This window comes from Pagrus major, chromosome 13 (assembly GCF_040436345.1).
Source record: "Pagrus major chromosome 13, Pma_NU_1.0".
NCBI classification, from domain to species: Eukaryota; Metazoa; Chordata; class Actinopteri; order Spariformes; family Sparidae; genus Pagrus; species Pagrus major.
The window spans coordinates 20,546,690-20,559,281 of record NC_133227.1 but is presented as its reverse complement, the minus strand read 5'-3'; the positions used below and the strand labels follow the sequence as shown (position 1 = coordinate 20,559,281).

Below are 12,592 nucleotides of genomic sequence, written 5' to 3'. Positions count from 1 at the left end.
AGCATGAATAAGCATTTTGTCTCTTGCAGATACTGATCACATTTATTTTCTCATCCTTTCTTTGCATTATGTTTGAAACTTCAAACCCCAAGGATCACATTTTGATCAGTCTGAATCTTAATAGACTCCCGACATGAATAATTAGATAATTCCATTTTTTGGGCCAGACTCGCTCACTCACTCTTTCTTTCCGCCTCATCTTCCCTCTCTACACTCGCTCTCTCTTACACCTTCCAGTTCTCTGCAATATCAATTACAATATCACACTCTGTTGACGAAAAACAAGTTTGTATTCACTGTTTATTTGTATCACTTCAAATAAATCCATAATTTCTCTTCCAGAGAAAAGTGATCTGCCAAAGTCAATGCTCACACCCTTGGGAGAGAGGCACAGATGAACAGAATACTAAAAATGTCCAGGTTTGTTTCGCCTTGTGTAGAACAAAGCCAGCACTCACAGTGCCATCATAACGCACAGTAGGTGTTGTTTGAGTAGTTGTTGTATGAGTATTTTTACAGTTTAGCTGGATGCATTTGTGTTTAAAAAGTTAAAGTCAGGAAGAAGGGTTTTAAATCTAAGTGGGCAGGGAGTTTTTTTGTTCTTAAACAAAGAGATCAGGCTGGAAAAGTAAGTTTTAAAAGCCAGAAATCTCAGCGGCTCATGAAGTACTCGCTGAGTCATTAACATGAAATGCCACCGGAGAGATAACTTGGTTAGGGCATAAAAACTTTACTCATTTCCCTCATTAGTGCCCTGCTCAAGGGCATCGTGACTGAAGTACTTGAGGGAGCAAGAACATTATCCATTCTGTTTTTGGTTCAGACCTCTACTGCCACAGGTAGAGGTCTCTGTCTGCCTATGGCCCGTCTTTATTCCCATCAGGGTCAAAGGTCCATACTGTACACTGACAACATACTCAAAATGCAGAGCATTAGCCTTAGCTGTATGTGAGCTGCATTCTATTGTGGCCTGAACTGTAAAGCAGTTTACATCAGTCAGATAGCGTGGTTTGCATATTAGCTATACAGATATGATCTAATGAAAGCGTATTCTCTACAGCAAAACGAAGCAGATGAGAAAGACATGATCAGAAATTCGGAAAGCAAAACCATCAAATAGACCTGCAGACAAAGGCTCACTGTGTAGAACAGGACATTGCAATTCATTTGAAGCTCTTTTTGTCATCATGTATAAATCATAACAGCTAGCTACCTAACTTCTAATGTAAAATTGAAATGTTGCTTTTCATTTCAAATGTTATCATTGTCCTGCAGAAATTCATTTGCACAATTTCCTGAAGAGCATCAAGGAAACATAAAGGCAAGAATAATACAACTGCTCCAAATGATGCTGCCACTGTTTTCCCTCAGGGTAGTATAGATTAAAGCTTGTTCGCGTTACATTTTAGCCTACAGGAGCCCCTATGCGCAAAATTAATTGCTCGTTTGTCATTCTTCTAAGTCATCTTAGCACAAGGAAGTTCATGAATTATTTTAACACAAGATTATTCCATTTTAGAATTAGTGCCACCTTGATAAGGACGCAGCAGGTACTCTAATAACTGGGAGCCTGACATAGTCTTTAATTTTCTTATACAGACGTGACAGTGTGTTCATTCAATACCTCTGCAGAATGGATTTTCATGGACAGAATAAATGGAGATTGAATTATTCGTTATTACATTTTATCCTGAGATTACGTGAACTAGCAGAACAAATACAATATTTAATAGTGTCCGATTCATTCTCCTCTGGGCGCTGACATCTCACTGATATTAGAGACTACATAATGTGATAGATTCAGGCCTTAGCACCGTAATTGGTTCCTCTTGCGATGAAAATGCCAAAGGAAGAAATGGGAAACATCTGAACGAAATACGGAAGAGTTGACTTTTAATGTGTTTGCGCCATTGTTGTTGTGGGTGGTCGGTTTTCTTCTGCTCTCACTCCTAATTGTCAATTGCAGATGTCTGACGCCCAAATGCTGTTTATTTGAACTCTTGGCTGAAGGTGCGTTTGTCTTGCAGTCTTTTTGGCCATTAACTTGACCACTAGAGTGCAGGTCATGACCTTTTCACTCTGTTCTGTATCTCCTGTGTTGATCCCTCTCCTCGGCAAGATCTTTCTCTTGTTTATTTTCTGTGTAGATTTTCAGCTAGTGCCCTCTTTCAGGACGTGTGCAGAGTGTCCAGAGTCCAAATGTCAGAGTTACTCACAGGGAGGAACAGCTTGTTTTATTCTCTCTCTGTCTCATTTCCCCATATACTATTTTTCTAAGCATACAGTTATGTACAGTTGTTGAGTGGTGGCTTATGTCAGAGATAAGATAAGACACTCACACACTCAATTCCATTTACAGAAGATGGCAAAATAATGTATGTGCGGTATCCCATTTGAGAATTACAATTTTGGAAATCTTTCAGGCTTGCCAAAAAAAGGTATTCTAGGCACATCAGTAGTTCAGTCCCATCAAAAACAGACGAGCTGAAGCCTGGTTTAAGTGTTTGGAGATAACCAGCGAGGTTGTAAAAAAGTATCTGTTCCATCTAAAAATGAAAAAAGGGAGAGTGAGCGTTGACAAAAAGCTACACAGATTCAGACTCAGGCAGATGCTTCTTTTCTTCTTTCCTGTCCAGTCAAGTCAATTTTCATGTATATAGCACAAAAACACAAATAGCATTGCCTCAGGGGGCTTTACAATCTGTACAGTGTACGACACCCTGCGTGTGTGCAAAGAGATTATTAAATATATGTGAAAATATGGATCCAGACAGACAACTGAACAGCTTGAGGAGAAGCCAACTGGCAATGAAAATGGGTTGTGTGCGAGGTAGTGACTCCGGCACTTGCAGGTAACCATTCTTCTTATTTATTGTGTACAAAAAATAAATGTGTCAGCTAGAATTATTTTTTTGCTAAATGCAGGCTATTAATTAAGGTGAACCACAAAATAGGTGTTATTATACCTTGTTTAACCAAACCACTTGGGATTATAAACATGCATAAAACACAAAAAACCTTTTAGAAAATGTTGTTTTATTAAAAAATCATCAACTTTTTGACAAATAACGATAGAAACAACAATACTGTGGCATAGCAGAATCCTTAAAAATGAACACCGTAAATTAAACAGAAAGACAAGCACCATGCCGTCCATCTCAGTTGAGAACAGAGAAATGTCTGGCCAAGTCCTTCACGAGTCATGCTCAGCACTCCCTCCTCCCCCAACCGAGGCTTCAAATATGCGCCGTTGATTACTGCTAAAACTCTGGAGCCCCAAAAATGGTATTAGGGACAGCCATATTTCAAACATGGTGAGAAGTGAATTAAGCTGCTTTTTAGTTTTATCTGTGGCAGTTGCAGAGGAATGTATAACTTTTGGACTTTTCCCGTGCTATATCAGAGAAAAAAGGAAATGTGTTTATGTAAAAGTTGCTGATAGATTGTCGACATTTGGGGACGGAATATAATCTTTACCATAGTGCAATAAAAAATCTATTTTTACTAGCCTGTACTTCACATTAGGACGAGTTCCTCTGTAAATTACACAGATGTTTATGACCGTGAAAGGAAACAACTGCTCATCGTTCCCTGCTGCACTCCTACCACTTCCTTCCCACGCCTTCTTAAGTTGGATTTATGTTTATTGGAGGAGCTCAACAGGAGTCCTGCTGTAGGGACCTAAGAGACCTACTTTGTAGGTTTTGATTTATAATACATCCTTGGATTTCGCCATTAATAGCATCACCACTACACTGAATGGATGTATCATGTGATCAGGCTGTATCATGTTTAATTATATTCACCACCGAAACTGTTTGCAGACTTTCATTCAGTTTGTGATACAAGTGACGATTGGAAGTCTGTCTCATTTAATTACTGTTCAGCTAAAAAGAGAGACTGAGACATGATGGAGATTAGACAGATCTGTTTTCACACGTTAACTATTGCCTATAGAGAGATTGTATTTATAGATTTTTCACTGCTGTGGGACAGAAGTTGGTGGAGGTAGCCGGCATCTTTTACTGTCAACTCTAAGCCAATATTACTGTCTCTTTAGACAGGGAACAAGTTGTTCTCCGGAGGATGGTACAGGGAAACAGATTTCACATTGTGTTAAATGATTACGTATCATAAAAATGGCCACAACAGTCCACGTATTAATGTGTTTGTCAGGGTGTAAGCACTGACAATGTGAACAAATTTCATAAACGTAATAAATGTACATCAATAAATCGGTAATACTTTACAATAAGCTACACAAAAATGTGAGTTGTTGCTGAGGAGCAAGTGAGGAAGGAATCAGGAACGACTTGATAGTTTATGAATCGTTAATGAGTAACTCCTGATTAACTGTGATTCGAGGACAAATCTGTTCTGCAGCAACTCAATAATGATGAGTTGCTGCAGAACAGACCGGAAGGTACTACATTAATGAATCATTAGCTATTGATTAGTTCATAAGTATCTGTGAACATACTGATGACTTTCTTCATGAGTTGTTACTGATTAACTATCAACCTCCCGCTGACTGGCACGAAAGAGTGACTCAGTAGTTACTAATTACTGAATCATTTGTGCAACATCAAGTTAAGTGGTGTTCCCCAATAGACTCACTAAATACTAATTTCTTAATCATTAGTTACTCTTTTTCCTTGGAGTTCACAATTATTTATTTAATAACAGACCAGAGACAGCAGGATTAGCAACAGGGAAAACAAAAAAAGTCATTATATTCACACCACATAGACATTCATCCATGTCTTCTTCGTGGATTCATCTTCTGGATGTAGTCTGATGAGGTACTTGATCTACCATTTTCTACTGTTCCCTGTTCTTCGTGCGCTCGTAATGATGAACGTGATGCACAAGAAAAAAACACAGAAAGGCAAACTCATCTCCTTTAACTGAGAAAGGAGTCAATCACCTATTTTATCTGGTTCATCAATGTTTAAAAACCCTGCATAATACTTATTTTAATGTGAAAGGCATACTGTAAAGGCATAGGGCCACTGACTGTTCTACAGACAGAGAGTGTCTGGATGTTTTCTCGTGTGTCCAACTGAACACCACAAAGCGCTATAATAGTTCAGACACAGACCTTTAATTGGTAGAAAAAACAGCTGGGTACAATATAATCAGACTCCAAAAAAAAAAAAAGCAGCATGGGTCTTTTTGCATCTTTTTATGCAGTTTTCACATGTGGTGAATGGAACATGAGACTCTGGAAACGTACCTTTTCCTCTCCCCTTCTACCTATACCACCTAAATCTCCCTTCCTCTCTCTCTCCTCCCTTTATCTTTCCTGAACCCCATCAAACCTTTCATAAGCCTTAATCAAAGCCTTCAGCCCATGTATTTGACAGCTTGCATACATAGTGAATTACCATCAGCTGGCGAAAGTGGTCATTTCCCTAACTTATTACCAAGCTATACTCCCCAGGAGAGCAATTGAATGGAGATTGATGTCTCAGTAATGGTCATTCAGGTATCAGTCTGCATTAAGGACTGCTCAGGGGGAGATATCCACCCTGCAGACCCAATCCGATAAGGGTCACACTGGTGGAGGGTTTAAATTGATCCCGTTTGAGAGGGAACACCTGCTGGCTTGAAAACTGAGTCAGATGGCTGATTACGTTGTGGTTATTATAGAGTTTTGCCTCGTGATTTTCACATGAACTAACTTTGATCACATTCCAATATTTCAATATGGTTGATAAAACCAGTAAAACATTTTTTTTAGATTTGAGTGCAGACGGTGAGTTAAGGAGTCTTGCGGCCTGTGGAAGGAAGCTGCACTGTAGTCTGGTAATACGGCAGCGAACACCTCTTTATCGCTTGCCAGATGGCAGCAGGGTGAGCAGGGACCTAACCTAATTGATATCGCTTATGCTCTGTAGATGGGTTCCAATGATGCACGGACCATGACAGTTTGTGGTATTTCCAGTCCGAATGCTTTCAATCGCTCCAGTAAAAGTTGAGAAGAAGCAGAAATACAGCTGTGTCTGAGCTTTCTTTACCAGGTCAGGGGTCTTTACCACGACTATTACAGATTCTCTGTGACATTGCCTCCCAGTAACCTAAAAATATTCTCTTTCACCTCAGAGTTCAAAGCCTCCTCTGGCACAATAGTTGTTCTGAGCTGAGGCCAGAAGGTTCTTGGTGCCTTTCAAGGAACCTGTAGAGAAAGCCATAAAGGTAAGGAAGTCAGGAAGTCCTAACATAGCAGACACTTTCCTGCAGACCACTTGGACCACAGCTTTTGTTGTTGCAGAGGCAAAAACTTCTGTGTGTGAGAATTGTGTACAGGCCACAGAGAAAGATGTTCAGTTCTCAAGACAGATGGAAAGGGAGGTAGAGCTCTCCCAGTCTGCTATCATAAAAGGTCACTAGTCAGATGTTGAGGATCTCCTGGTCTGGACTGCCATGCTCCACTGAGTTGTTTGTGATCTTTATACCAGGGTGAAACAGTGAAATGCCCTGTCCTTGTTGGGAGAAAGTTGCTGGTCCAAGTGAGGAATTTCAAGCATCGCCAAGTCTCGTTCCCGGTTAAGTATGAAGCTTAGTATAAAACCTCTTTGTTTACGACAAACAACCTTTTTAGTCCAATTCAATACAGTCCTAAGTGCTTTGGAGAGTGAAAGTACTGTAAACACAAACAGTCAATTTTTTTTCGGAGCAGTGTCTGGCAGGGGGAGGAATTCAGAGCTGCTGGTTCAGGCATCTGATCAGGATGCCTTCCGAAGTCCTCCCTGTGGAGGCAGTCTAGGCACATGGGGGGAGACCTGGGGAAGATCCACTGGAGGAGTACATTACATATCAATCCAGGCTGCATTTGAAGGATGTATCCAGGTTATTTTGCTACGTTTGCTGCCATGATTATGGACAGAGATAAACCATGAGAAAAGGATGGGTGGATTAAAGGGTGGGTGGAGGGATAACTGAACAAATGCATTCTTAATTCATGACCAAATGCCAAAGATTACAGTTATATAGGTATTTGCAAATACTTAATGTGACTATTTAGATTCTTTCATACTCGGTTGATTGCTCTGCGATTGTAATGATTTTTTCTGTCATGTAAAAATACTGTATGTCATGCTCTATCTGACATGTTCTCACTCCCAGCTCATCAAATGGCCTTCAGCTTCAAACTATGACGTTGCATGTGAAGGGGTCGGCGGTCATTAGCAATATTATGTTATATGCAACCTCTGGTTTGACTTTCAAAATAAAGCTTGCTGATACACTTTTCACATATAAGCACATGTTATGACTTTTGGGCTGTTATTAATGTTGTAAAACGGTGCTGTTTGGTTCGATTCAGGCACAATAACTACTTGGATAGTTGAAGGAAAACATGATGCTTTGATTCTGATGACTACATTTAGTCATGTAACTTATTTTACTTAACCTATGTACCCTGTCCATCCCCCAACTCAGACTTGTCTTGCTCTCGCTTATTCTACTTCACTTAGAGGGGCAACTACAGTTAAACTTAGAAGCATAAGGCCACTGACTAGGCTGCTGTATTTGATGAGCTGGGAGTAGGAACAGGCTGATTATCATAAAATTATCATCTAAAGGTCCCATATTATACTGTTTTTCATCAATGTCACACAGCTGTCAGAGGTCCAACAACACTATATTTGAAATGTATTGCCCCAAACCCATCCGTGGTCCTGAACTTCAGCTGTCTAAAAGTCGCTCAGGTGAGCTCTACTGAGAGCAGCTGTTTCTGTGCCTGCACCTTTAATGCTAATGAGCTCCGTCCTGCTACGCGCCCCTCTCAGGGAGAGGATGCCGCTCACGCTAGCGGTAGCATGTGCAAATGTTTACGGTGGATGTATCGCTATGGCTCGCCGAGATGCTGTCGTTCAACCACACCAGTTTGACCCAGAATCGGACCCAGAAGGAGAGGCTCAGAAAAATACAGACGCAACAGGTAACATCTAAAAACAGCTAGCGAAAGCTGTGTTTGTCTCCAACAGTCTCCAAACTCTTGGACACTGTTCGCATAGTCTCTGTCTCCAGTCTGCACATGTTTCCAGACTTTTTACTGTGACAACCAAGCTCCCTCGTAATATTATTAACATTAAACTCACTTCAAACGCCGTTGCATAGCGGACCGAAGCGAAGCTAACAAGTTAGCCAATTTCAAGCTGACGTCACCATACTCGTAGGCAACTGTAAATACTATCAAAGCGTGGCGACACTTACCTGTGGCTCGGGTGCAGCTGCTGGGTCCCGTACGGTTGGGACTGATCCTTTTACGAGGGTCAGTGTCGAGGCAAAGCCAGTTTTGTACTGACCCTCCTTACTTACAACAACAGAGCAATTTGTGTGTCGAGCTCTGAGCGACGACATTGCGAAACACTGCTATCTTACCGCCGGACACACCAACCTTCACCTCGGGGATGAACGCCCCCCTCTCGGATGTCTCCGGGGAGAGGGGGGCGTGTTTTCGCGCAGAGGAGCCCGGCCCGTTTTACCAGTGGGTGGGCTGCAGAGACCATGCAGGACTCGTTTGCTTTCCTCATTCTGGGAGTTGGTAGGCTCAGGGAGGACCAGTTTATATATGTAGACACCAGAGAAAACGTGTTTTTCATAATATGGGACCTTTTAATTGAAATTTAAAATATTTTTTAATGTGCATGCTCCAGGATTTGCCACATAAAAACTATGCCAGGATTTTCCAAGAGTGCTAAAAATTTGGTTGAAAGTGCAAGAACATTTTGAAAATGAGAAACACGGATCACTCTTCTTTCAACAGTGCTCACTAAGGCCTCACAAACATCCCATCTATAAGATGGTGAAGTACATAGTCGTTTCTAAACAATGCTGAATTTAAAAAATACATAAATAAATCATCTACAGCATACTGTGGTTTATAGGCCATGCTTGTGAGTAAAAATGCACTGATTTAAGCTTTGTGAATGGAAATCTAAATTTCCGTTAGTAAAAGAAAGGCAGGTATCATAACTTTTTCTTTTTCACCATATCAGATTTTCTAGTAACTTCGCTTTCATATTTCATCTGTATTACCAAATGATTAATTTCTTTTCATGGCTTTTACGTCCTTGCCAGTGGCCTCGTTTTCTCGACTTGAGATTGGCGTATCTGCAGATAAAATATCAGTGCATATAGGAAGCCGCATCATCGACACCTCTTGACACTTCAGCACAGCTCTCCTCAATGCTGATTTAAAAGAGATTCATTCGTGCGACTTGACAATGGGCAGCTGGCTCTAAAGCAAGCGGGTCTGGTTCATCAGCAAGTGAAAGAGACACAGTGGTTCAGTCACTGCTGTGGTCACAAAACACTTTGGTTATTGGAGAGAGCTTAGAGCTGAAAAGAGCGATTATCTGCGAGAGAACACTTGACTGCCTCTGCCGAGTTACTCTCATGGGCGAAAAAAGTACGAGCCGTGCCAAGCTGTGCACAAAAGCTGCTCTCCATTCTAAGACGCCACATGGCTTACCTCAAATCTAATATACCCTTCTTTAATGGACCTTAACAATTAATATACCTAAGAAATTATCAAGAGTAGTTCAGAGGTAGGAAGTATTTGAGATACATTTTTAATTGAATATATAAAATCTGTTTATGACAAATATGACAAATAAACAAGCCAAGCATCCATGGCAACAGGACTACAAATATTCTGGCGAAAGAGCTGAATGCACACATTCACACATTCACTCAGGCAAATTGACAAACCAGTGCGTAGGATTGAGTGTGATGTTGTGTGGGGGCAAACATGGAGTGAGGTGAGGGTGCTTTGATAATGGATAGCTTATAGGGAAAGAGGACAACGTGAGGGTGGGAGAAGAGGGATGAGGGTAGAACAAGATGGTGGCAGGCATGAAGGAGAGCAAAGGAAGGGCATCAAATAAATTTGGCTTGTATTAAGTCGCTGTCAGTCTTTTATTTACGCCAGGAACTTTTTGAAAATAAATATGTTGTTTTGTAAAATAAGTGACTTGTTGGAGACGGCAGCATCAGTCCAGCCAGTCAGTGGGGTGCACCTACACCTTATTAACCTCTGTCTTTAAGAGTGTGATTTGAGAGCGACTGTAGGAGGAACCTTGTCGATCTTTGTGCCGGAGAAGTGGGATGTGTGTCAGCATAGAAAGGCTCTCTGCAGACTATGAAACAAACTGTTGCTTACACATACTGCGCCTCACAGAGGGAACTATTGATTTCTGTTGGATGTATTCCCAAAAGGGGAGCTACGAGTGCTGATGCTTTATTTGTATTGTGTGGATGACAATAAACGGATTGATCCCTCTGTTTCTTGTCAGAGGCTGAATGTTGTTACAAAGTCCCACGGGTCTGTAAGGATCTCGCTGGTGGGTCGGGTAAGGTAGGCAATTTTCTTTTTATATAGTACAAATTTGACAGTTGATATCAAAGTGATTTTTCAGAGGGGAATTTCCCCTCTAAAGCTCTGATGTATCTAACTTGGCAGTAAATAATGAATAAGTGTCTAAACTGAATACAAATATGGTTGCCTCATTTTTAGGTAACATTTCAATCCTCAATTTGACATCCCAGAAGGTATGAACTAGGGGTTAGTATGCAGGCTGCACTCGGAGCTTTTCAGGGCAGCCGTCAAGTCAATATAGATAAATCGTAATTTAATTCTAACTTGATATTGCACATTTTTACAACAAAGTCTGCCTCTCACACAGCAAAGCTCAATTTGAAGTTGAGCTAAAACAAAGGTCTGAGTGATATTGGCTTTATGTTTGTCCTGTCAAAAACGGTCAGCAGCTAAACGTGTTAGCGCTGAATATGAGTCATGCTCCTCACCATGCAGTTACATGTCAAGACTTTGGTCAAAGTAGCTGACTGTCTGATCGGATCACTGGGAGCTCTGAGTGTACACAGCCGATTAATCCGCAAGTTCCACTGGGAAGTTTCGTGTTGGCCGCATTATGGCTGTGACATACGGTCGCCAGATCTGATTGTGGCCGTTCTAGACAATGCTCGTGTTACCACGGGCTGTACCACGCCATGTTTCAGCAGCACCCCAGAAACGGCTCTCCGCTCTGCCCCGTGGTACAGTACCAAGAGTTTTCTTGCCGGATTTGGCTCCTGGTAATCTGTGGCCTAGTCAGCTAATAGGACAGCTAACATTAGCTGCATGGCTAAACAAGCAAGCGGTAACTGTCGAACAGCAGCTAAACTCCATAAAACCACATCGGTACAGGACAAACTGACCACTGTCTAGGAGTTTGTGTTCACCTGGAGCCCCGTACAGTTAGCTAACTTTATTAATTCCCATAGGGAAATTAGGTAAACGATTCCATCCGCTGCAAGCAGGGTTCGAACCTGCGCGGGGAGACCCCATTGGATTTCAAGTCCAACGCCTTAACCACTCGGCCATCGCAGCTTACTATAGCAGTTACTGTAGCAACAAGTCATCTCCTCATCAGCGCCCCAGAAGCAGCTCTCCGCTCTGCCCCGCGGAGTCTATATCGAGCCAGACAGGAAGTCGGACAGCGAAACGGCATAGTGCATCTGGTCAATTTTCGAAATAAAACACTGTCTGCCACTTGGGATCTACAGCACAACAAAGTCAGAAATACTAAGAATAAACACACTTCAAACGGGCATACGATTTAACTACGTAGCCTACTCAACCACAGTAGAAGCACAAAAACAAAGAAGAAATCATGAAATAAACACAATCTGAGCAAATCAACAACATCAGGCAGGCATGACCCCTGCTTCTGAAACGCTCCCAGTGGGACATGAAGTCATGTGGAGGACAGAACAGGTAACAGAGATGCACCTAGTGGAATCAAAGGGTAAGTAATCAGAGGGCTGGCCAAACATGAGTGGAGCGAGACCTAACACAGCATCCGATACCGACATTTGCCAATTTGATGACAGGGAATACAGTACCAAGAGTTTTCTTGCCAGATTTGGCTCCTGGTAATGTGTGGCCTAGTCAGCTAATAGGACTGCATGGCTAAACGAGCAAGTGGTAACTGTCAATCAGCAGCTAAACTCCATCAAACCACCCCGGTACAGGTCGTCAAACTGACCACTGTCTCTGAGTTCGTGTTTGGACCAAGCCGTGTTCACATGGGGCCCTGTACAGTTAGGTAGATAACTTTATTAATCCCTAATTAATAATTAGGGATTTATTAATCCCTAAAGGGAAATTAGGTAAACAATTCATCCGCTGCGAGCAGGGTTCGAACCTGCGCGGGGAGACCCCATTGGATTTCAAGTCCAACGCCTTAACCACTCGGCCATCGCAGCTTTTTGGGCATCTGTAGCAACAATTAACAATCTCAGAGGGTTAAGGCAGAGCAGCATTATAGGACATGAGAGGAAAAACCAGAAAACACAGTCTCCATAAAATATGATGCAGTTTCACCCAAATCAGTGAATAAAGTTCTAAATGTGTTTTTGTTCAGTCATCAGTGAAACAAACTGCTCCAGTGGCGTCTTTTTGACATCAAATTATATAGCTCTGTGCCACTCGCTCTGCTTAAAGTTGAAGATTGATTGATGGGTGGATGGCACGATCTTATTGGTTGAAATTGATTAGTCCAAGCTTACATAAACGCAAGTG

The 12,592-nt window shown here is 41.7% G+C and overlaps 2 non-coding genes across 2 annotated transcripts; both read right to left on the bottom strand.

Annotated features, from left to right (window-relative positions):
• Nucleotides 1–11,316: 11,316 nt before the first annotated feature.
• On the bottom strand, nt 11,317–11,398 carry trnas-uga (transfer RNA serine (anticodon UGA)). Its single transcript has one exon. It is a non-coding gene; the product is annotated as a tRNA-Ser (tRNA).
• Nucleotides 11,399–12,194: 796 nt separating this feature from the next.
• Nucleotides 12,195–12,276, bottom strand: trnas-uga (transfer RNA serine (anticodon UGA)). The gene has a single exon. It is a non-coding gene; the product is annotated as a tRNA-Ser (tRNA).
• Between the last annotated feature and the right edge of the window lie 316 nt (nt 12,277–12,592).